Below are 26,307 nucleotides of genomic sequence, written 5' to 3' on the forward strand. Positions count from 1 at the left end.
GTCCTCTCCACAGATCGCCTCAGCAGCGATTGGTGCAAGAGGTGGATAGATCACCTTCAGCCAGACGTAGGGACTGTACTGGTAGATCGCGAGAGCGCAGACCTTCCAGTTCCCATCACAAAAGGAGATGGTCTCCTACATGGTCTTCCTCCTCCACTCGCTCCTCTAAAAGGGACTATTCACCCACTCTATCAGATAGTCCTCTAGCAAGTGTGTCTCCGATAGATGACATAAATACATACCACGATGTACTTCAGAGAGGAGCTCATAAACTGAACATTGAGATGTCAGGTCCTCAGGTTACAACAACGTTGCATCAAAACTCTGTGTCTCGGCCGTTGCTCCCTCTGGTCCCTGGTCTTCTGGAACCAGTAATGGACATTTTTCTAACTCCGTCCACCATTAAGTCTGCACCATCGAGAATTCAGAAGAAGTACAAGCCGGCCGGTACAGACCCTGTATTCTTGAAATCAGATCCGCCTGCGGACTCTTATCACTGCAGCGGCAAGAAAAATGCACTCAGTTGCGGCGTCTTCATCAGTTCATCCGGACAAAGAAAGTAGGCCCCAGGACTCTTGGGGACGGAAGGTTTGCGGGTCTGCAACATCATCGCTAAAAGTATCTAGCGCAGCAGCTTTATTAGGCCGCTATGAAAGAGCCTTATGGGACTCCTTGGATCGTGTCAATGGGAAACTCCCTAAAGAAGATCAGAAGGATTTTGAGGCGGTCATCACAGAGGGATCCCTTGTGGCCAACCAAATGATCAGCACAGCAGCGGATGGTGCTACTCTGTCGGCACATTCGTATGAGCCTGGGATTTGGGCTCGGAGGTCGGCCTGGTTAAGACTGACAGCTCCTAAACCAGATGCACTGCAGAGAATTCGGAACCTTCCTCTTTCGGGAGGAGTTCAAATGGAGTTACAGACCCAACCAGCGCAAGGGCTACCAACAGAGGGTTAAAACCCCTCAATGGTCTCAAGGCAAATCACAGTTCCAGGGCCGTAAGTCGACCAGAGGTCACCAGCAGCAATCCTCTAACACGGCCAGATCAGCAGGGAAGCAATGAGCAGGAGCTTCCTCTGGTGCTGTTGCCCACTCCAGTGGGAGGAAGTGTATTACATCATCTGAAAGAGTGGTGCAACATAACAAAAGATCGTTGGGTACTCAATATACCGCGCAATGGATACGCACTACGTTTCCATGTGCCTCCAAAGGACATTCCTCCGAAAAGATCTCGTCCTCACCAGCTAGAGCTACTTCGGCAGGAGGTATTATCCCTTCTACAGAAGGCCATCAAGGAGGTCCCTCCCTCTCAGTGTGGGAAGGGAGTTTATTCCAAGTACTTTCTTGTGCCAAAACGAGATCAGGAGCACAAATTCAGACCTATCCTGGATCTTCGACTGCTGAACAAAGTCATCGTGAAGGACAAGTTTTGCATATTGGTGCTTCATCAAATATGTCCACAACTGCAAGCAGGAGATTAGATGTGTTCCATGAACGTCCAAGATGCGTACTTCCACATACCTATCGTGCCACGTCATCGCAAATACCTACGATTCGTAGTCGGCAGCAAGCATTATCAATTCAAGGTCTTGCCCTTCGGCGTGAGATCTGCTCCAAGGGTCTTTACCAAGTGTATGGCAGTGGTGGCGGCGGCTCTGCACAGAAGGGGTCTGTTTGTTTTCCCTTACTTGGATGATTGGCTTCTGAAAGTGCCATCTCCTCAGAGTAAGAAACGATTTTCAAGCCTGCCTGATGGTGCACCGCAGGCTGAGTCTTCATGTGAACATGGAAAAATCAGTTCATCGGCCTACCCAGACAATCCATTATTTGGGCTCCACTCTGGATTCAAACAAAGGAAGAGCGTTTCCTTCGGAGGAGAGACTTTCTTCGATGCAACAGAAGTGCAAGACTCTTTACCAAACAGATCACCCACGGTATTGCAAGTGGCATATCTGCTAGGATCAATGGCCTCTTGCATTTTTCTGGGGACCCAACGCCAGGCTGAGGATGAGGAATTTGAAACAGGACCTGGAGGACAAGTAGAACCAGGTATCGGGTTGCTGGGAAGACCGTATTGTACTTTCTCAGATAGCGAGGTCGTCCATTCTATGGTGTACTCGACCGAAGAACCTCTTGGTAGGAGTCCCCTTCAATCAACCAATTCCGGCGCAATCCTTGAAACTGACGCATCTCTTCAAGGATGGAGGGGGGTGCACATGGATTGCCTACAGATGCAGGGCAGGTGGTCCTTCAAGGAGTAGTCCTATCACATAAACATGCTAGAGCTGCGAGCAGTACACCTAGCTCTGAAGGCTTTTCAGCCCTCAATCAAGGCCAATTAAATTCTGATCCAAACAGATGACACAACCACCATGTATTACCTCAACAAACAGAGTGGTACGCGTTATCGCCTACTCTCCCTGGAAGCTCAAGCGATTTGGCACTGGCTCCTGGCCCGAGGCCTCTCCATCACAGCAGTGCATCTGCCAGGGGAGCAAAAATGCGGGCAGACGCACTCAGTCAGCTCTTCGAAGATCAGCCAGACTGGGTGCTAAACAACGAGGTGGTGACAGATATTTTCCATCAATGGGGTCAATCAATCAATCAATCCATCATATCATTTGTAAAGCGCACTACTCACCCGTGAGGGTCTCAAGGCACTGGGGTGGGGAATGCTGCTACTGCTCGAAAAGCCAGGTCTTGAGGAGTTTTCTGAAGGTCAGCAGGTCTTGGGTCTGCCGTAGGTGGATGGGGAGGGTGTTCCAGGTCTTTGCGGTGTTAACAGCCATGGAGGATCTTCGCATGCGTGCAGACAGGGGCCAGTCAGTAGCACTAATACTGCTGGACCTGTCGGCCGCATTCGATACGGTCAACCACAGGACGCTGCTGCTGAGACTCAGGGAAGCTGGCGTGGAAGGCACAGCTTTGCTTTGGTTTCACTCTTACCTGCAGGACAGGAGACAGGCTGTCTCCCTCCCCCCTTTCCAATCCGCCTTCTCACCTGTGCCACAGGGAGTCCCCCAGGGATCTTCCATCAGTCCCATCCTTTTTAATGTGTACCTTAAACCACTGATCACATTAATTAAGTCATTCGGGTTAAGAACAATTAACTACGCAGACGACACCCAGCTCATTCTCTCCTGGGAAGGAGAAGACTCCATCTCTCTGTCCGCCTTCCATGAGTGTCTCAGAGAAACTGCTGGATGGCTCCATAGGAACTCTCTTCAATTTAACGCCTCCAAAACAGAGGTTCTGTTCTGTGCTGGCACCACCCTATCTTGCCAGTTCCCGAGTGACTTCTGGCCTTCTGAGACAAGGGAGAAACCTAAACCTGTCTCCTCGGTCCGCAACCTTGGGGTCATGCTCAACAATAAGCTGAGCATGGAAACCCAAGTGACAAAAACAGTGGGGATCTGCACGGCTCTGCTACGCTCCCTGCGAAAAATTATGCCACTTCTCCCTGCACAAGCCCGGGCGTTGGTAGTCAGGTGTACGATTCTGAGTCGCCTGGACTACTGCAACGCCCTGCTCCTTGAGTCCCCTGTCACGTTACTGGACCGGCTGCAGCGAATTCAATCTGCCGCGGCCAAGCTGGCTCTTGGCTGGTCGAGAAGGTCCTCGGCCACAGCGGCATTGGCCGAACTGCACTGGCTACCCCTTAAATTTGCGGGTGGCTTTCAAGTCCCTTTGCATTGTATTCAGGGCTCTGCATGGACTCGGGCCCAGGCCCCTGCAGGCCCTGTTTCAGTGGTATATCCCCGCTAGAGATCTGCGATCATCCTCGGCGTATCTGGTAAGGGTGCCCAGATACAATAAAGCCAGAACTGGGGGTAGATCCTTCAGGGTCGCAGCTGCTAGATTATGGAACAGCCTGCCCATTGACATACACCAGATCCCTCAACTTCTTCCATTTAGGAAGTGCATCAAGACCTGGCTTTTCCCTTAGCCCTCCCCGCTTCTACATACTTCGGTCTCTTCCTCAGTAAAGTATTCCCCAGCGCCAGGAAGCCTGCAAGGTATCAGCTGCGCTATATAAATAATTAAAATAAATAAAATAAATAAATTTGCGGCGAGGTGGGAGAACGATTTGCCGCCTGAGGTCGCTCTTCGGAAGCGGGGGACTGTAGCGAGGGCGAGGTCGGCAGAGCGGAGCTGGCGGGTGGGGGTGTAGAAGCGGAGTCGTCTGTTGAGATACGCTGTTCCGGTGTTATGGAGTGCCTTGTGTGCGTGGTTGAGGAGCTTGAAGGTTATCCTCTTGTTGACCGGGAGCCAGTGCAGGTCTCTCAGGTGGGGTGTGATGTGGCTGCGGCGAGGGATGTTGAGGATCAGGCGTGCAGAGGCGTTCTGGATGCGCTGGAGCCTTCTCATGAGTTTGGCCGAGGCTCCTGCGTAGAGGGCGTTTCCATAGTCCAACCTACTGCTGACAAGGGCCTGGGTGACTGTTCTTCTCGTTTCAGTGGGGATCCACTTGTAGATCCTACGGAGCATGCGGATGGTGTTGAAGCAGGAGGAGGAGACGGCATTGACCTGTTTAGTCATGGTGAGGGTGCAGTCGAGGATGACCCCTAGGTTGCGTGAGTGGTTGGTGGGTGTTGGAGCAGTTCCCAGTGCGGTCGGCCACCAGGAGTCGTCCCAGGCCGAAGGGTTGGATCTGAGGATGAGGACCTCCGTCTTGTCCGAGTTCAGCTTCAGTCGGCTGTTTCTCATCCATTCAGCAACGGCCTTCATTCCTTCGTGAAGGTTGGTTTTGGCGGTGTGGGGGACCTTGGTGAGGGAGAGTATCAGCTAGTTGTTATCGGCGTAGGAGAGGATGTTGAGGTTGTGCCAATGGGCGATGTGGGCGAGCGGTGCCATGTAGATGTTAAACAGAGTTGGGCTGAGGGATGAGCCCTGGGGTAGGCCGCAGATGATCTCGGTGGCTTTGGCGCAGAAGGGGGGAAGGTGGACGCTCTGTGTTCTGCCGGAGAGGAAGGAGGTGGTCCAGTCCAGGGCCTTCTATTGGATCCCAGCGTTGTGGAGGCGTGTTCGTAGTGTGTGGTGACAGACCATTTCGAAGGCGGCTGACAGGTCCAGGAGCATGAGGGCCGCCATTTCTCCGTTGTCCAGCAGGGACTTGATGTCATCGGTGGCGGCAATGAGGGCAGTCTATAGATTTGTTTGCAGACGATCAAAACAAAAAATGCCACACCTTTGCATCCAGGTTTCACCGTCCAGGGACAAGGGGGAATGCGCTTTTGATGGATTGGTCCGGAATCTTTGCATACGCCTTTCTTCCCATCTCTGATCCCGAAGGTGGTGTCCAAGCTCATGCGATCCAGCATGACGATGATCTTAATAGCTCCGGATTGGCCTTGTCAGTGGTGGTACCCGGACCTGTTGCAGTTGTCGGTACTCCCGCACAAGAGGCTACCTTGCAGGCAGGACCTTTTGACCAAGATGGACGGGAAGATTCTCCAGCCCATTTTGTGGAAATAACAAGGACCCCCTGAACAACTCATAGGTTGATTCCTAGGACAGGGAAAATGTAATCAATGTTTTATCCCTCCTAGGCAATCTTCAATATATAATGGTGCATGAACAACTAAACTACGAGTCAGACAGCATGTATGTAAATCAACTAAATTTAATCACATCAATAAAAAATGAAAAATGAAAAATCAGGATAAATTGTTTTATTTTTATAAAAAGTTAAAAAATCCTCAACTAAGGATTAAAAACAAAGACGTACATTGACTGAGTATACATATCAAAAAGACATAACAATAATAAACATTATAATACTGGGAATCATAAAATCAAATTGGGGCAGAAATGTATTCTTTTCGACGCGCGTTTCGGCGTGGGGGAGACGCCTTCTTCAGGAAGCCACGTGTTTAAAATCTATACAAATAAAATTATACAAAGAAGATCAATATTAACAAATTTTTATTAAATTGTTAAACACAACAAATTAAATTTACATTCTATTATATAAAACAGTGATTATTTTATCATTCATATTATACTTATAAAGAGTATATCTATGTACAAAACTATAACGATAGTCTGACCTATCTAAGTTGATCCACACTCAAGAGACATATCTCTGTCCATAATAGTGGGCAGATAATTACCAAGATACTCAGAAATGCTCCAATATAGTTGTTATCTGATGGATTAGAATAGGTGGAGAAAGATTATTTATCTATTTATTGACTTTCGTCTTGATGACTTTGTGTTAAGACCGGTACTTTTTTATAAATATATGAAAAAGTTTGAGTCAAGTGATCTTTATATTTTCGAACTGCTTATTTTTAAAACGATATTATAAAACCATTTAGAAAATACATTTAGAACTAGCCAATTCTGAAATGGTTGGAACAGATGACTTGTTATGACGTATTCTTTTTTCTCTTAGCCTTTCAAATAAAAGTTTCAAGAGTATTAAAGATGCCTTTTTTACGGAATACTGGTGTTCAATTCTTTGATAAGGATACTACGTTCTTGATATAGTTTTCAAAGCAGTTTTTGATAGAAGAAAATTTGATACCTTTCGCAATTGACCTGTGAATTGATATAGATTATAAGTCTCACTGTTGTTTTTTGCATATAATCTAATAAATTAATCTAAGTTTATAGTCATTACCTTTCGTTAGGGTTTCTAGATCTTCCTCCTCGTCTGACTCTATTCAAATCTGATGTGAAACTTGGAGTTAGAGACGTTCTTGAATTGCAGAGATGGCGCAAAGATAAGAGCGTCTTCTAAATAACAAAACACATAAGGCTGGGTAATGTAGAGAGAGGATACACCACCAGACTTCTCTATTGGTTGTAAATTTGAATGAAACAAAAAGGCTACCTCTATAGACAGATAGCAGGAGAGTGAAAGTACCTGCAAATGTGCCGTGGATAGCCCTCTTGATTATGTCTGAATTCGGGAAATGCTCTGGGCCGGGCCTGGCACGGCGGTATTGGACGGGGCCTGGCACGGCGGTGGTTGACATGGCCGGCACGCCGGTCCTGGGCCGGGCCTGGCACGGCGGTAGTGGACAGGGCCTGGCACGGCGGTGGTTGACATGGCCGGCATGCCGGCCCTGGCCGGGCCTGGCACGGCGGTAGTGGACGGGGCCATGTCAACGTTGGTGGTTGACATGGCCGGCACGCCGGTCCTGGGCCGGGCCTGGCACGGCGGTAGTGGACGGGGCCTGGCACGGTGGTGGTTGACATGGCCGGCATGCCGGTCCTGGGCCGGGCCTGGCACGGCGGTAACGGCCGGGGCCAGGCACGTCGGTGGTTGACATGGCCGGGAAGGCCGGTCCTGGGGCGGGCTGGGCCGGCCGGTGTATGGTGGATGATGCAATGTGACTGTAAGGGGGGTCATGAACTGACATGTCCATTGACATCAGCTAAAGGATGTGTTGGCCTGCACCTCCCCCGCCGAATACGTGCCCCGCCATGTTGGCGCCAGTGATTGAACATTGTTGCAAGTGAAGCATCCGTCCCGGAAGCTTGCACATGCGGGTGCCGATGTGTGACCGTGACGGTCTGTGCACATGCAGCCAATGGGAAGTGGGAACAAGGCCCGCGTATGCCCAATCGAAAGTAGCAGATGCAGTGAACCGCAACACCAGGGCCAGTCATTGGCCCTTTTCCAAACACGCATCCAGGGCTGACCAATGGCTGGCGACGTATGCCACTGACATGGCCTCAGGGCCCTATATATGTTTGATTTGCAAAAGCACACATTCAACGCTGACCACCCACTGCTGCCTGTGACCATCACCTCGACCTGCTGCTGCTGCTGCTGAGCTGAACACCGACTGCTGCCTGTGACCATCACCTCGACCTGCTGCTGCTGAGCTGACCACCGACTGCTGCCTGTGTCCATCACCTCGACCTGCTGCTGCTGAGCTGACCACCGACTGCTGCCTGTGACCATCACCACGACCTGCTGCTGCTGAGCTGACCACCGACTGCTGCCTGTGACCATCACCTCGACCTGCTGCTGCTGAGCTGAACACCGACTGCTGCCTGTGACCATCACCTCGACCTGCTGCTGCTGAGCTGACCACCGACTGCTGCCTGTGACCATCACCTCAAACTGCTGCTGCTGAGCTGACCACCGACTGCTGCTCTAGTGCCATACTCCGTTAACTTGCCATGTCGAGAGTCAAAGAGATCCGGTCTCGTCCCTTCACCGCCGCGGAGTTGGATGTCCTCGTGGACGGTGTGCTCCGCATCTTCGGACGGCTGTACGGCGCCCCCGGACAGGTGGTAAGTGCAGTGGGGAACATGTTGGTGTGCATGAGGTGGTCAATTACTCCTGGCCTCTGCAATCTTGGCGGTGTGCTGTGGGCCCAACACATTTGTCGGAATGTGCATGGCTGCTGAGAGATACGTGTTGCCCCTATCTGTGTGACTGGCCAACTGTCCACTGACTTGCACCCTTTTGTCTCCCATCATGGTAGGTGAAGCTGCACCTTCACAAGGACGTGTGGAGGAGCATTGCACGTGATGTACGCGCAGTGGGGGTGTCCAATAGATGACATACACACTGCCACAAACGCTGGGACGACATTTCCAGGCTGAGCAAGAATGTAGCGGATGTGACACTAGGGATGATTCCAAGAATGCCACGTCTGGCCCGACGCTCAATGACCACTCTCATGCACCGTATCATTGCTGTGACGCATCCTGACCTGTCCGACCGGCTGCGTGTGGATCAACAGCAAAATAGCGGTAAGCATACTTTCTGTGTATGTTGCGTGGGAGTGCAATGTATGTATTGTTGCCCAGACACATTAGTGACTTCCGTGTAGCGTATGTATCGTTGCAATGGCATGTTGGTGCAAATGTCACTTCCAGGTCCGCCATGTTGACACGCCACTCGCTAAGCAGTTAAGTGTTGATGCACATGCTGTAGTGGTCCGTCGCCCCATGGCAAGACATGTGTGCAGATGTACGTGCTCCTGCCCTGTCCGCATGCTGTACATGTTTCACGGCCAACACCGCTTATTTCATGTGAGGATGACCGGTAGGGGTGGGCCATGTGCAGGTTGGGGGCTAGATGTACTTTGTCAGAAATGGCATTATGGATTCCTTGTCCTACTGTCCGTGAGTGTGCCCATGACTTACACCTCTTTTCTGTGCATTTCAGCTTTGGCAGAGGGCACTCAGCCACAGACGGCGGAGATGATTGGAGGCAATGCATCCGGATCAGACTTCGCGCACACGCAGACTGACACAGAAGAGGGCAGCGCCGGAGAGGGGGACAGGACCGTCCCTGAGGACTCGCATGTGGAGACAACATCGTCCTCATCTTCCGACAGTGTTGGTGTGTCTGCACTGTTATCACAGACTGGGAGTGGGCAATCAACACCTTCGGTCGGGACACAGCACACAGGGCCCACACTGCCGCCAACTGCACCATGTACTGTTCGTGCACGCAGGAGTAGGGGGAGCAGAGTGGCGTTCGGTGTTGGCACCGCTGCCCCAGCCTCGGTGAGGCAAAATGCACTTTGTGCTGAGGCTGTTGATCTGCTGCGACAGCTGTGTGTGGGGCAGACCAATATGATAAATGCATTCCAAGACCAGGATAGGAAGTTGGGGCAGGTGGGGGCATTCATGGAAGGGATGCATGGCGATCTTGCTGGTCTACACAGGACAGTTCAGTCATTGGCTAGCAGTGTGTCGTCTGCCATTGTACAGTCGCATGGACTGGGTGCTACTTCTGTTTCCCCATCTACAACACTGGATGTCTCAGGGGGGAGTGAATATTCTGACCAGGACTCAAATACAGGTTATTGCACTAGAAGCAGCGTCAGCCAGCACGTCAGGGCACGGAGGGCTCAGACACCATCCCCTAGGTCAGCAAAATCTGTTCACAAAGACAACGTCAGATACACTGAAGTACACACACGGGATCCACAAGTGGTGTTGGGGGAAATGCCTTCACATGCTACACAGGCATCCCACACAAAAGGTACTCCCAAGGCAAGGGTTACTCCCAGTTCCATGGACACTACCTTGGACAAGGACAGTCAGAAGACAAAGGCACCTCTGGAGAGCAGGGACACTCCCAAGGACAGGGACACTAGTAAGGTAGGAGCCACTCCCAAGGGCAGGGACACTAGTAAGGAAGGGGCCACTCCCAAGGGCAGGGACAAGGTCAGTCAAAAGACAAAGGCACCTCATAAGAGCAGGGACACTCCCAAGGACAGGGACACTAGGAAGGAAGGAGCCACTCCCAAGGGCAGGGCCACTAGTAAGGAAGGAGCCACTCCCAAGGGCAGGGACAAGGTCAGTCAAAAGACAAAGGCACCTAAGAAGAGCAGGGACACTCCCAAGGGCAGGGACACACACAGGGAGAAGGTGTGTTCTGGAGACAGGTACACCAAAGACGACAAGTCTGCTGCCAGGAACAGGGCACAATCCAGGGAACAGGGAAAGTCCAGAGACAACATTCCTCCTACGGAAAAGGAACATCCAAGGGACAAGGCTTCTCCCATGGACACTGGCGCTACCAAGGACAGGCATACATCACCCCTTGCTGCACTGAGGCTGATGTTGTTGAGGGAACGGAATACAGCTGTCTCCGCGGTGGAGTCACCCCTTACCTCCACTCCCATCAGGGAGCAGAGGAAGGTGGGCCTTGTTGTAGCATCCCCCACGACACATGTTGCAGAGGCCAGAAGGCAGCCACACAGCAAACAACACGCAGGCTACAGCACGTCCCCAGAGAGCATACCCCCGGCAGCAGATGCACCACCCATGGTGGGTGATATTTCATTTCAGTCCGAACCACTTGCCTGTCCTGTCCTGTCCAGGGTGCACTCACATATCCCCAAGAGACGTAGACACACACCATTGACACATGCCCACCCGATGTCGGTCAAGTGCAACTATCCCCAGCTCCCAGAGCCACCCTGCCTCCTGGCCCATACAGCCCTTTGGCTCATCATTTCAGTGGTCCCAGTGGCGCAGCTGCAGTTGACTCCCATGTGTCAGATAGTGGCACTGTGTCTGTTGTTTGCTGTCATGCATCATGTAGTAGCACTGTATGAGTTGTGCCCTCTCCTGTTTCTGGTGCTGGCAGTGTGTCTGGGTCTATGGCCCATGTGTCAGTCACTCGAGCTGTGGCTGTGTCTCACACTCCTGTATCAGGTGCTGGCAGTGTATCTGGGTCTGTGGCGCATGTGTCAGTCACTCGAGCTGTGGCTGTGTCTCACACTCCTGTATCAGGTGCTAGCAGTATATCTGGGTCTGTGGCGCATGTGTCAGTCACTTGAGCTGTGGCTGTGTCTCACACTCCTGTATCAGGTGCTGGCAGTGTATCTGGGTCTGTGGTGCATGTGTCAGTCACTCGAGCTGTGGCTGTGTCTCACACTCCTGTATCAGGTGCTGGCAGTGTATCTGGGTCTGTGGCTCACGTGTCAGTCACTGCATCTGTGGCTGTGTGTCACACTCCTGTTTCTGGTGCTGGCAGTGTGTCTGGGTCTGTGGCCCATGTGTCAGCCACTCGAGCTGTGGCTGTGTCTCACACTCCAGTTTCTGGTGCTGGCAGTCTGTCCGATGCAGGTACTTCACGCAATCCACCTGATAGTGTGATGTGAGGTGCTGTTCACTTCACTCACATGTCATTGCACATGGTGTGTACATTGTCCATTGTGAACAGACTTCCACTGTTGTGGTCCTTGGGACGGGTTGCTTGGAATACGTACTTGTGCTGCCTCTGATGTACCTGTTCATTGCAATGGACTGTTGATGCACTTAGCCCCTCTCATGTACTGCCTCTGATGTACCTGCTCTGGTGTCGACAATGCCCTGTTGCTGTTCTGATACTGCAGTCTGCCCTCTCATGTGCTGCCTCTGATGTACCTGCTCTGGTGTCGACAATGCCCTGTTGCTGTTCTGATACTGCAGTCTGCCCTCTCATGTGCTGCCTCTGATGTACCTGCTCTGGTGTCGACAATGCCCTGTTGCTGTTCTGATACTGCAGTCTGCCCTCTCATGTACTGCCTCTGATGTACCTGCTCTGGTGTCCACAATGCCCTGTTGCTGTTCTGATACTGCAGTCTGCCCTCTCATGTGCTGCCTCTGATGTACCTGTTCAGTGCAATGGACTGTTGATGCACTTAGCCCCTTTCATGTGCTGCCTCTGATGTACCTGTTCAGTGCAATGGACTGTTGATGCACTTCGCCCCTCTCATCTGCTGCCTCTGATGTACCTGTTCAGTGCAATGTACTGTTGATGCACTTAGCCCCTCTCATGTGCTGCCTCTGATGTACCTGTTCAGTGCAATGGACTGTTGATGCACTTAGCCCCTCTCATGTACTGCCTCTGATGTACCTGCTCTGGTGTCGACATTGCCCTGTTGCTGTTCTCATACTGCAGTCTGCCCTCTCATGTACTGCCTCTGATGTACCTGCTCTGGTGCCGTCAATGCTCTGTTGCTGTTGTGATACTGCAGTCTGCCCTCTCATGTGCTGCCTCTGATGTACCAGCTGTGGTGGCCACAATGCCCATGCTCAAGTATACACTGTGATTATACCCCGATTATGTGTAATAAAGCAAGGCAATCATGTGTCGTGCTTTGTCTGAGTCATTCCTGCATGTGTGATACAGGTGTGTATTTGTATTTGCTTCAAATCAGTGGGTTCAGATACATGACACTCCCCCTCCCAACGTCACGACCCTTGCAGGTACTCCCCTCCAGAGAGCCAATGGTTTGTAGCGTACCTGGGTCGTCCTCGATAGTGGGCCAAGACTAGGACGTGGTGGATCGCGAAGAGTATCGGGTAAGCGTGTAGTGCTGGGTCCATGTCGGCGAGCAGCTCGTGGTGGGTATGTTCGCTGTGGGGCATCCGCTGTGATCAGGCAGGTTGTTTTTCCACAGCGCTTTTATGTGTATTTTCCGCCATCTTGATTTGGGGGACGGTCCTAGAAGTCAGTCCGTACGGCGGAGTCTCTGGATTGGTTACGTCCGCCGCGTGGTCGGGTGTAGTTGGGCGGCGGAGCGTGCTCTTCCGTCGCGGACGGAATTTGGACAATTTTTCCTACCCTGATATGGCGGACGGAGTGACCGCGACAGGCGGACGCAGAAAAGGCATGTTCCGCATACTCCAGGGCTGCGGAGGCACTTCCGTCCGCCATCCTAATTAGCCCCTAAATAAGGCTTTAAAAACACGTGGTTTACGACCGTTATAATTCTCCAAACCAGCAGCTTGCTCCCTCGTGTTTAGATTCATATTAAAATCCCCACACAAGATTAAAGGAGAGCTCCAATCCGCAAGTTCAATTTTTAACCATTCTAAGACTTACCCCTCGTCCATATTAGACCCATAAATTGAACATATTGTGAATTTCCCACCCACAGACTTTAATTCCGATATTGCCTATCTACCCCACTTGTCCGTCAAACTACGAACTAAAGAAGAGTGACAGGTAAAAAAAATAGTGGTGCGTAGATAGATGTGAAGTAGAGAAAAACTGATGAGGTAAAGAAATAAATATGAGGTTGATATAGTGAGACAGAAGGCAAATTAGAAAGAGTTGTGAGGCAGAAAAATGTAGAAAAAGATGTACAAAGAGAGAGAGGGAAGTTGAAATGGAGAGGGGTTTACAGACAGAGATGACAGAGAGAAAAAAGGCATAGAAGAGAAAATAGGTGTTTAAAGAAAGAGGGTGTGGCCTAACGGCTAGGGCGGTCGACCTCCAATCTGGGGAACTGTGTTTGAGTTCGAGTCTCTGCAACTTTGCTCAACAGCCTTTGATTCTGGGCAAATCAATTAATCTCCCTGTGCCTAACAAAAATGAATGTGTCTTTATGTAATGCAACTGGTGCTCATGTAAAGCGTTCTGATACCTTCGGGGCAAGTTTGCACTTTATAAAACTCTGGAAAGAAAAAGTTAGTGAGAAACTAAGGTAGTGAAAAATGTGAGAAGGTGAGAAAAGAGGCAAAAGGTGGCTAGTTGAGGTTGGAAAATGAATAATGAGCTAAACTGAGAGGTTAGATGGTGAGAAAGGTTCTTTTGGAAGAGATTATGGGTCAAGAGCAATGTGAAGTACAAGAATAAGATAGATAGAGCTAGGTGAGAGAGATAGAGAGGTGAGATAGAGAGATCAGATTTCAGAGTGAGCTGAAGTAGATCGACTAGATATAGGAACATTAGATTAAGGAGAGTTGTGGAGAGGTAGAGATGCAAAGGTGGCTACACAGTGGTAGGGAGAGGTTTTGAGCGTAGTATAGAGATATGTTTATTGAAAGAAATGTAAGGTAGACAGACAGGTGAGGTAGAGTTTATAGATTGAGAGATACGAGAGGTAAATGGAGAAGTAGAGGGAGAGCGGTAAAAAGGATGAGAAAGGAGAAGGGTTGAGGTGAAGTAGAGAGAGAGACGAGATAGAAAGAGGTGACCGTTATCACAGGCACAAATATTGAAGCAAATTACAGAAAATAGAATACACCTAATTATCTGTGACATAAAGAAAGATGAGCTACAACAAGATAAAGAGTTAAAGAGAAAGGTAGGCCAAAAGAGAGGGTAGAGGTAGAGGGGGGTAAGATTATGTTAGCGGGAGTCTGTGAAAGAATTCTTCATACAAGCCAAAACGCAAAGTGAAAAAAATTAATGCTTGAATTAATCACCACTTGGGCCGCAAGCCAGACTTTCCTTTTTTGCCCACTACACCACTCAAGAAAGAGGTCCATCATAGGCAAATCAGCCTTCGTCCTGCTCCAATAGTCCACCCTGAATTGTGTTGAGAAGACACTACTCCACATGTCCGGTAAGATAAGTTCCACATTAGAAGCCGCACAGCGTGCACTAAAACATCCTATCTCAACTGACTACTACTAACTGTCCCACCAAGAACCGCCATGCCAACCACCATTCCAAGTTCTACTCCCCCAGCATTCTATTCCCATTCCATGTTCTATCCCCCCAACATAACAACACAATACCAAACAGCTTCCCCCTTTAGACAACACAAAAAATAACTATATACAATTAATAGTTAGCACTTACAATCCATCAGAATGTCACTATTCGCCAAGGGCTACAGGAAGCAACTATGCCCAGGGACAATTATCCCAACTGGTAATCCCCTAGATGAACAGGAAGTCTCCTCATCCTTGACCCCGTCATATTCCGAGATCACTCCCAGCTCTCCATGCCTTCCACTCACATCACAACCACCACCTTCTACAGCACCCCCCTGTCTCCATGAATCGACCACAAAATCCTTTGTCAACGTATAACCATTTTCCTCACCCTGCTCACTATTCCCTCTTTACACAATGTGACACCACCATCCTTAACAATGCACAAACTCACTTGACGTAGATTCCACCATCTACCATCCTCCAACTCCACTACCCATCACTCTCCTCACCGTCAATGGTTCTGACCAAAATGCAGCACCCTACACTACACATCTGGGAATTTTCATGCATGCCAATTGGCCCTCCTTAACCACAGGCCACCTGTTTTTAGACCTTTGTTTCTGTACAGTACCATCATGTAGCTTCTCTACCCTAATAATTAGATCACTCCTTATTCTCTCATTCCTTCTCAGAAACTACCAAGGAACTCATTTTGTTGACAGTTTCCTTCCTGTCAACAATTTGAATGGTTTTTCCCCTGTCACTGAATGTAGGGAAACCCTATAGGAGGATAACAGTCTATCCTGTAAAACCCTTTTCCACGGTAACCCAGTAACAAGAGCCAACTGGATGGTTTCCTTTACCGCCCTATTAAACCGCTCAACCTGACCATTGCTTTCTGACAGCGCTGTTCTCACATGTTTGATTATAGATTCCATCAAGAATCTCAGCATTTTAGTGGAGGTCAATTGCACCCCATTATCCAATACCAACACCTCCGGTACACCTTCACAAAAAAATATATCCCCCAGGAATTCAATCGCAACATCCGCCGTCACATTCTCTACATCCTTACTTCTGGCCATTTTGAGTAATAATCCACTAGTATGATAGCACACATTTCCTTAGATGAAAAGGTAGAAAAACGACCCAGTGCCAGTTTCTACCACAGACCCTCAGGCAGTGCCACTCTTGTCATAGGTATATTCAAAGATGTAACCACCTTGTCTCTGGAGCTACAAGACTTGCAATTCTTAACTCAGTGATCCACCATGGTATCCAATCCAGACCACCAACATTGTTCCTTTATTCTTCTTTTAGTAATCCACATACCCTCATGCCCTTTAATGACCAATGCTTACAATACACTCCCATACCCCAATAGGAGGTACAATGCGGGCACCTCTCAATAATATCCCCTTGGATACTGATAGCTCATCCTTCACCTTCCAAAATGCGCTACACTCAACTTGTAACTGTCCTTCTCTTGGCCAACCACTCACCACATACCTTCCCACAGCCTCTAAAATCACATCTTTTTCTATTTCCTGTTTCCATAAACTTTCAGTCAGAAACTGTTCACTTTCCTTAACCTCATCTCCACCACTCACCACATCCTCAAAGGTAAATGCTACCTCACCCTCCATCATTCCTGGTTCAACCATACCATCCTTTGACAACCTCGATAACCCATCAGCAATAGTATTATTTTTCCCTAGAATGTATTCAGTATCATAGCAAAACATGTGCAGTTTGATGCCAGCCTAGCCAATATTGGTGTCAAGTTCTTCCCTCCTTCCGGGTTCAAAATATTTACCAACAGTTTGTGATCAGTGCAAATTTTAAATTTCTTTCCCCAAACACACACGCAGAATCGTTCGGCTGCCCACACAGCTGCAAGAAACTCTTTTTCGATAACTGAATAATTCAGTTTGGATTGCGATAGAGTGCGTCAGTGCGACAAGCATATGCCACAATCCTTGAAGCATTTTTACTTTTCTGTGAAAAAAGTTCCATTACCATATCCACTTGCATCCACGGATAATATACACTTACTCCACTTTTTCGAACGACTTCAAACATGGTGCCACAGATATCTTTCTTAATCGCATTAAAACACTGTCTGCTCCCCCGACCAAACAATTTTTGCATTTTTTTCAATAATTTCTGCAAAGGTTCCACTCTGGATGAATAGTTCCCCACAAATATTGAATAAAATTCAGTGAGACCCCAAAACGACATTAACAGCTCCTTGTTCTTGGGCTCTGGTGCAGCCACAATTGCTTCTACATGACTAATTGTTGGTTGAATCCAATCATTCGAGATTACATGACCCAGATATTCCACCTGTTCCTTACCAAACTCATACTTGACTTTTTTCACAGAAAGCCCATTTTCTCTGAGTGCCAGCAAGACTTCATGTAATACTTCATTGTGGGAATACTTGTCTTTAGCAAAAATTAAAATATCGTCTTAGAACACTTTGGCTCCCTGTATTCCATTGAGAATTCTTGTCATTTCTCTTTGAAACCCCCTGATGCACTTGCTAGTCCAAATGTTATCCTGCAGTACTGGTACAATCCTTCAGTTGTAATAAAAGCTGTACAATGTCTAGGGTCTTCTAATTCGATTTGATGGTAAGCACTGGCTAGGTCAATTTTTGAAACCAAGTAGCACTTCCTATTGATGAAGTATCGACCAATATCACCTCATTAAAACACCTTAAATCCACACATAGGTGTAAATCCCCATTAGCCTTAAGCTAAATTACAACCGGTGAAACCCAATCAGAGCTTTCTACTCTCTCAATTATCCCCTTAACACATAAATCCCGCAAAATCCCTTTCAACTTCCCCAGGTAACTCACTGGCACATTTCTTACCTTCTGTCTAATGGGTATAGCCCGGTGGATTTCTGTACATTCAGTTGGACCTTCACGCTTCCAGTGCGTTCAAGCCTCACGCTGATACGCACAGCTGATACACTATCATTTCATTTGTAAAAGCTATGTATATTGAAGTTTTATCATCAGTGTACCATTAATTGTTTTAACTAATAAGGTAGTAGTATTGTAGGTGTTGTGTTTGAAGTCTTAGTGTTTTTTCTCTTCTTTCACCATTTTTTATAGGTTTACAAGATGGGTAGTATTCAGCTTCCCCATTCTTCTTTGCGGAACCAGGAGAGCCTCTTGTACCATGGGATCTATGGTTACATTTATTTGAAGCATGTGTAGAGGTTCTAGAAGAGGACAAGTGTTATGCAGAAAGACTCTGAGGACACTTATCATTGCTGAAACACGAATAGCGGTGCTGGAGTTCCGTGTGATGTGCTGGGAGGTGTGCGAGCCATGCAGTACTTGTTCTGGTTGCCGCACTGAAGAAGCTCGACCCATCGTCAAGTGGGGCTGGCGAGTAAAGAGCCCCAAGGCACGCAGTGCTTTTATTCCAAATCTGTGAGTTCTCTTGTTTTGCTTTGCTGCTGTGGATCCTTAGACTTGGCTGAGCACTAGTGCAGTGTTACAATCCTGTTGTAATAATGAAAGGTTTTTACCACAGATGTCCCGAAGCTTCACCTTACTGTTTATCCCCGCTCCAAGAACACCACCCAGACACTCATGGGAATGAAGTTGAGCAGTCCAAGGCCCACTCAGCCAGGTGGTGAGGGTTTGAAACTTAAAACTGAGTGAAACATTCTAAAAGCCAATATATCTTGTGTCCAGCAAGTGCTTCAACTTAAAAGAAAAAAGTACTGTACTTATTTTACTTTCAACACATAGCACAATAATATGCATACACATCAGAGGGCATCAGTATGGTAAATAGTCTTCTAGGGAGTAACAACTGTGCAAGGGACCCTGTTGATGCTGACTGAGGATATGCCCATTGGCAAAGTATAGACAATAAGTAGCAAGGTAGGACACAAACTACCATCCAAGTGATTAAAAGAGCTTTCAGTTAATTCTGTTTTCAGTTTAAATAAGAGGTATTTTAAACAGCAAAGTGTAAATCATGTAACACTCCTTATATAAGGATGGAATAAACAAGTGTATCATAGAGCAAGTGTGAATACTATAAATACTATCTAAATGATTAACATGGATGATAAAGGCACGGTAAAGAAAAAGGAAAATGCAGGCATTGAGATAATAATAAAATAAAAATAAAAAGAATAATATAATGAGGCGAATAAAGCGATGAAGGTCTTAACTCGCCCAGAAGCTGATGCACCTTTTTCTCAAGGATCCAACCCCCCAGCAAAGCAATCCTCCAATACATCCACCTGAAGCATACAGTCTATAATCTGTCACTAATCACCATTACCTCTGCACTGTATTGGTATTCACTATTTTTACTTTGACCAATGACTTCCTCAGTGCTGTATTGTAGGTTTTCCTTTTGGTCTTTGCATAACCTCTAAGGCACTCTGATAACTTCGGGTCTAGATAGCGATATATGAAATTCAAAAGTAAATAAAAAAATATATAACCGCAGTAACAAATGTTAATTCTACATGAAATACTTATAACAAGGAAATAAAAGTCTTAGGGTTGCCGAACAATGTGAGACTGTAAAGAATTGTCAAGAAAAATTGTTATTAGTGATCACATCAGGACACATAGGGTATACAAATGCTCTGTCTAATCTATGCAGACAGCATACCACCATTCCTTAAATAATAACTGATTAAAATCCTTCCAGTGTTTTGTAGCTTGTTGGAATGCAATTGCTATTAAACTAGCAAGTATGGGACTATCCATGGAAGTATCTTCGCAGTCACCAGACACAGTGCCTAAAATATACTTATAAAAAAAAAGGTTATATATGAGAAGATAGAAGAGAGAATGTTTCTTGGACAAAACCTTTTGCCAAACTCTTGAACAAGATGGCATTAAAAAAGTAAATGTGATATATCAGCAAATTGGGTATTTCATTACCAACGTGAATGAAAAATGTCCTAGCTATTGTAGCGGAAAGTTTCAATCTTATTCAGGACTAGGAGGCAAGGATTATGCTTTACTCCAGTATTAGAACTTTCATAGATTCCCCGTTGTCGGAATGGGAGCCTTGGTAAATAAAAAATAACATAGCGTAGGTACAAAAGAGAAAGAAAGACCTAGGCCTCATCTCATTTTGTAGCATATCCACCTCTTTTTGCAAAAGAGATCAAAAACATACAACAACCAATCAGCCTCACCCCATAGAACCTTCTTGAGAGAGCCTCAGAGCCTCAGATGTTCTACTGCACGTTGTGCTAAGGGAGTCTCCACTGAACTCTGCTCAGATTTCTCTACAACTTTTGGATTTCAACTTTATTCTCTTCACGATGTCCGATAAGGAAAATAAAGCTTTGTTTAAGGTCTGTGCCACTTGTTCTAATTAAAGGCTTTATATTGAAGACAATCATAAAGACTGCATTTATTGCTTGTACCCTGATCACAAGGCCACTGATTGTAAGATCTGCAGGACCTTCTCTACCAAGACTCTGAGAGACAGGGAAAGACGTCTCTTGACCTGGGTACAGAAGATGAAGTCACGTAAGGAAGTAATTTCTAGTGACAGATTCTTCCTCAGCTATGTCTTCAAGGAGGTCTAAAAAGAGAGGTAGGTCTTCCCCTTCAACGTCAACTGAACCTCCTGCTAAGGCCTTTCATAAGACTTCTGATAGGTCTGACAGGCCCAGTCCCAAAAACTCTTCTTACCGAGTTGTAAAGGAGAGGGAGGTACTTGCTCCTGAGGTACTTTCTACTCAGAAGGTGAGTCATGGACCTTCTGTTGCCTCTCCAACACCTGAAAAGGCAAAACTGTTCAAGAAACCAGCATCTGTACCTCAGGAGGGAAAATCTGAGAGGAAAATCCGCGCGTCGATGACGACGGCATCAGGTACATTGACGACGGCATCTAAAAGTCACCAGGCGTCGATTTTAGCTCCCTCGACGTTCCCGTCCTCGAGAGCTTCGACGACGACAACTTCGCCGATGACTTTGTCGATGCTACAGGTACCTGTCATAGTGTCTTTGACAATGTTGACTACGTCGACGATGATGACGCCGACGGTGGCTTCGAAGACTATGTCGACGATGTAAATGACAACCGCCAAGATGGTACTGACATCGAGCTCGTCGACTATACCGTCAACAATCAGCCCATTGTCGACGATCCTTTCTCTGTCGACGATTCCTTCGACGATGACCTCGTCGATGATACAAAAAGTCAAAATTTCTATAAAAAGACGCCAAATCACACCGGAAATGACATCTCCGCGTAGAGTTACACCATTACCTCCAGCATTGATTTTGGATGAGGAATATTCTGAGGATGAAGAAGGTCCTATGGGGTTGCGTACAGTCCATCCCAACTTCAAGCAAAATACCAGGACTCTGATTCTGAAGATTATTACGTGGCTCAACAACAATTCCCTCCACAAGATAGTCCTCAAGAGCTGTCACATCAGGGTATGGTGGCCATGACGTCTTCCCTTATTAGTGACTTACAAATGATGTTGTTAGATTATAAGAGAAGATTTCCATCTCAGACCTCTGATCAACAATCAATGCAACCACCACCACCACCTCCGACCTCTTCGGCTACAGTGGCTCAACCTCCGGAGCCGCAACCAATAGAAAGCCAACAAGACATTGTCACTGTGCAGGATGATGAAGATTCAGCAGATGATGACTGGAATCTGGAAGATGTCCCGAATCCGGATAGGGAATGGGACGATTATATCATCCCAGATCCAGCTTCTCCATCACCGGATCCTAATGATTCCCCTCCAGCAGACATCGGGGGTTTCCATAATCTTATGCAGAGAGCTTCCAAGAGATTTGGCCTTCCTATTCCATTAGTGCAGTCGGAATGCTTTCTTTATGATTTTAAGGAGCCTTACAAAAAATCCATTAGATCTATCCCGATAATAGAACATGTTTGGAGTGAGTGGATAAAGGTGATGCAGTCTCTAGCTACCGTTATCCCTGTTCTTCCGCGGCTGGAGAAAAAATACAAGGTTCCTGATGATGGTTCCGCTTGCCTGGTTGGTCAAACGAAGCCGGACTCTATCTCTCATGCATCCCAAAGAAAATCGAAGATTCCATCAGCACCCCTTACTGCACCACCGGATAAGGAGGGTAGGCGCCTAGACAATGTGGGCAAGAGGTTTTCATCAATGTCCAGCCTCCTTGTTAGAGCTGCCAATGCACTGGCAATTTTGGGGCGATAGTATCGCCAAATGTGGTGCAATGTATCTCCATTAGTAGATCAACTGCCAGACAGTGCCAAGGCTGACGCGAAGAAGATCCTGAAGGAGGGAGAGCGGTCTTCTTCGGAAATCATTGATTGCGCAATGGACATTGCCACAACTGATTTTTTCGCCTTGGCAGGTTCAGCTGTTCTGTGAACGGCAAGGCTGGCTTCGGCTACCTGGTTTCGCCCTGAAGTTCAGAATAAGATCTTAGACCTGCCATTTGATGGAGACATGCTTTTTGGAACGCATGTGGATGCCGCTCTACAAGACATCAAAAAAGACACAGACACAGCAAGGTCCTTGGGGACACTGCAATACCGCAAAGTGCCTTTATGGGAGGGAAAGAGGAAAAGGTTTTTCAACTTATAGAGAAGGATATCAACAGCGCTACTCCTCCTATTCACAATCGTATAAACCTCAGTACTCTCAACGCCAAGGCCAGTCGGCGTCTTTCTCTCGCCAGCCTTCAAGAGGACGACAGGGGCGTCAGGGGAGAGATGCCCCTAAACGCCAATAGCGGCTTCCCAGCTCTGCCTACTGTTCCTTCACCCCCTGTATCAGCAGTGGGGGGGGCAGGATATCACAATGTCTCCACAGCTGGAAGATCATAACATCAGATCGGTGGGTCCTCAATATCATTCCGTTTGGCCACACTTTAGAGTTCCAACACCTCCCACCTTAAGGGCCCCTCGCGCCACCGAATCAAAACATCTACATTTTCTACGTCCCGAAGCTCATCAACAGCTCATCAAATAAGCGATAGAGCCAGTACCTTTATACCAAGGCGGAGAAGGGTTCTATTCCAGGTTTTTTCTGGTTTGCTGGACGACAGAAAAATGGCCTCCAATCTTAGACCTGAGGGAGCTCAACACCTATCTCATAAAACTCTTGTTTTGGGTGGTATCTCTTCAGGATATCTTGCGTCTCCTGAATCCAGGCGATTACACAGCAACTCTACATCTTGAGGACGCATACTTCCATGTTCTCTTCCAGGGGATCCTCATCAATAGTCATAAGCACTGAATATTCCCGCCCATGTGCGGGACCCCGGAAACAATATAAAAATATATATGTATAAAACACATATATCTCGCTCCACATATATGTATGTACATATATCATTTTTCTCACATCAATGCAGCCCCAAACTGAGGCTAAACAATGCAAACACATATACATGAACTGCAATTAGTAAGGAATCAAAAAACACATTAGGTCAAAAAATCCTTGAACTTTGTGTTTTAATGAGTCAAACCACTCATAAATCCTGAAAATTGCTTATAAATAGACATTGTTAGCCCTCAGGCTGCATTGCAAAACAATATCATAGAAAATGAAACCATTCTCACAAAAACTGGCACCATGCCTTTAAGGCAGCCATGACCCCAGGCTTCCCATCATGCCTCAGGGGTGACAGTTAGGTCAGTTCTTTCCGGCTCCTTCAGTCAGGACCCTGGTGAAACAGCTCCTTTTCTTTTTGACTTTCTGTCAAAAAATATTCAGCTTTTACTAGAATTTTTGACTTCACTCTATGTCTTTTAGACATAGAGTGCTGTTTGAACACTTTTTGTGCTTAAAAAAGGTATTTTTTCCTGTTAAAGATGCCTTCTCTCTTCAACAACTGTCCTTCATGTGGTCTGTATCCTGAGCCTACCAGACTCTCATTCCTCTAAAACCTGTGAACACTGCCAGGTTTTGTCTTCCAGGACTCTTAAGGATCAAGAGAGAATTAGAGCTTATGGACTTTCTGAGAGAGGAAGATCTCCCAAGAAGCAGAAAAGTCGGAAGACGCGGTCGACGTCGAGAGGAGCCCCGACTGGTTCACATTCGACGTCGGGATCGGCGTTGGAGAAGCAGTCGACGGCGACGAAGAAGATGTCTTCAGCGTCTACATTGAAGGTACCTCCGCTTCAGTCAGCGTCGAGGGACAGGTCGCCGTCGCAGTGGAAGAGCTCGACGACGAGCCGTATGACGTCGAAACAGTCGAAACAGCATCGTCATGCTGTGACGTCGAGGCATTCTCCGTCCACCGACGTTCGACGTCGAGCCATCCTCCGTCGACGACGTTCGACGTCAAGGGAGCCTCTGTCGACACATCATCGGTCGACGACGATGCAGCCAACGTCGACGCCTGGACGAGAGCGTTCGACATCGGAGCGGCATTCGGAGTCGAGGCACGCCCAGTCGCCGTCAAATCAACGGCGATCGGCGTCGAAATAGCCTCCATCGACGTCGAGCAGACAGCCTTCAACGTCGAAGGACAGCCATCGCCACCCGAGGTCGACAGAGAAATCACGGTCGACGTCGAGGGAGCCTCTTCCTGCTCGGCGCTCGGCGTCGATACCACCACCGTCGAGGGATCAGCAAAGATCCAGGGAGGGAAGTTCTTCACAAACAAAGAACGTTACTCCTACAAAATCAAAGGAGGTGGTTCGGGACAAGGGAAGTGACTTGTTGGTCCAGACTCATGCCCTAGAGCCACAGTTGGGGTCTCCAGGCTCAGCATCGGCTGCGGAGGTGGAACAATCTCCAGTGCAGGATCCCCCCGCCAAGAGACGGAGACTTGCAGAAGAAAGATCTCGCTCAAGGTCTCCCTCTGGATCTCTGGTGAGTCTGTCGTCATCATCCTCATCATCTCGGAGTGGCAGATCCTCGGATGGACGGAGAGGCGCATCTAATAGGGAGAGGTCCGAATCCCCTGCAAGATCGCAACAGGATCGAACGGATCGACCTCAACGGTCGCAGACACCTGAGAAGGATCCCGTACACAAGTCTCCTTCTGTTCATCTTTCCCCAAGGTGGAATAGACCTCTTCACCACTGGGCAAAAGACAAGGAGACGGCAGAGCGCATAAAGCGATATCGAGACCAACCTCTTCCCCGCAGGGAAAGGTCTCGTTCTAAGCACTCAAGCAAGAGACATTCTCGTCACAGAGAGAGATCTCGTTCCAAGACGCGTTCTAGCAGAAGAACTAGGTCTAGGAGGTCAAGTAGTTCTTCTAGTTCGTCGAGAACACGATCTCACAGGGATTACTCCCCGACTCTTACAAACAGTCCACGTTCGAGAGTGTCTCCAACTGAGGATATTTTCTCGTTCCAAGATATTTTGGGCAGAGGAGCCCTGAAACTGGGAGTACCAATGACAGCTCCACAAGTCAAGACGACTGTCATATTCGAAACCCTGCAGCATAGATCAGCACCCAAACCGTTGTTGCCGCTGGTTCCGGGTATAATGGAACATGTGAACGAAGTCTTCCTCACTCCGGCAACGGTGAAGTCCGTTCCAGCGAGGATTCTCAAAAAGTATCGTCCTCCGGAAGAGGATCCTCTGTTCCTCAAAGCTGATCCCCCGCCAGATTCAGTGATCATTACGGCGGCAAGAAAATCCAATGCGGTGGCTTCCTCATCCACGGTGCCTCCGGATAAGGATAGCAAGGTGCAGGACTCATGGGGGAGAAGGGTGTGTAACACCTCAGCCTCTTTCCTCAAAGTTTCTAACGCGGAAGCCCTGCTCGGCAGGTATGACAGGTCTCTGTGGGACTCACTTCAGAGATTTACCGCAAAGCTCCCTGAAGAAGACAGAAAGGACTTTGAGGAGGTTCTGATGGAGGGAAGTCAAGTCTCCAACCAGATTATAGGTTCGGCAGCAGATGGGGCAACTCTGGCGGCACATGGCTATGTGCACGGAGTTACAGCAAGGAGAACATCTTGGTTACGCCTCACAGCATTAAAACCGGAGGCTCAAGCAAGAATCCTGAACCTTCCTTTTTCAGGCACATCTCTCTTTGGAGCAAGTGCAGATGAGGAGATGCAGAGGATGAAGACCGAGTTGGACACTCTCAAAGCGGTGGGATTCGAGAAGAAAAAGGAATTTAAGAAGAAATTCCGTTCGAACAACAAGGGTTATTCGAAGCAGAGGGTTCAAACCCCTCAATGGCAGAAAGGCCAGAACCAGCAGGGCCAGCAAAAGACACAGTACAAAGGCAAGGGCAATTCCAAGGGAAATGGAAATCAGCGCCAAGGCAACAGTTTCAATAAAGCGCAGCAGAAGCAATGAGTCTTCACTTCCCCCAGCGCCGTTACCCACTCCAGTGGGGGGAAGCATTGCGCATCACAGGACAGAGTGGCAGGCCATCACCAAAGATCAATGGGTGTTGTCTACGCTGCAGAATGGATACTGTCTTCGTTTCCATCGTCTACC

The sequence above is a fragment of the Lissotriton vulgaris genome, chromosome 5, assembly GCF_964263255.1.
Source record: "Lissotriton vulgaris chromosome 5, aLisVul1.2, whole genome shotgun sequence".
Taxonomy (NCBI): Eukaryota; Metazoa; Chordata; class Amphibia; order Caudata; family Salamandridae; genus Lissotriton; species Lissotriton vulgaris.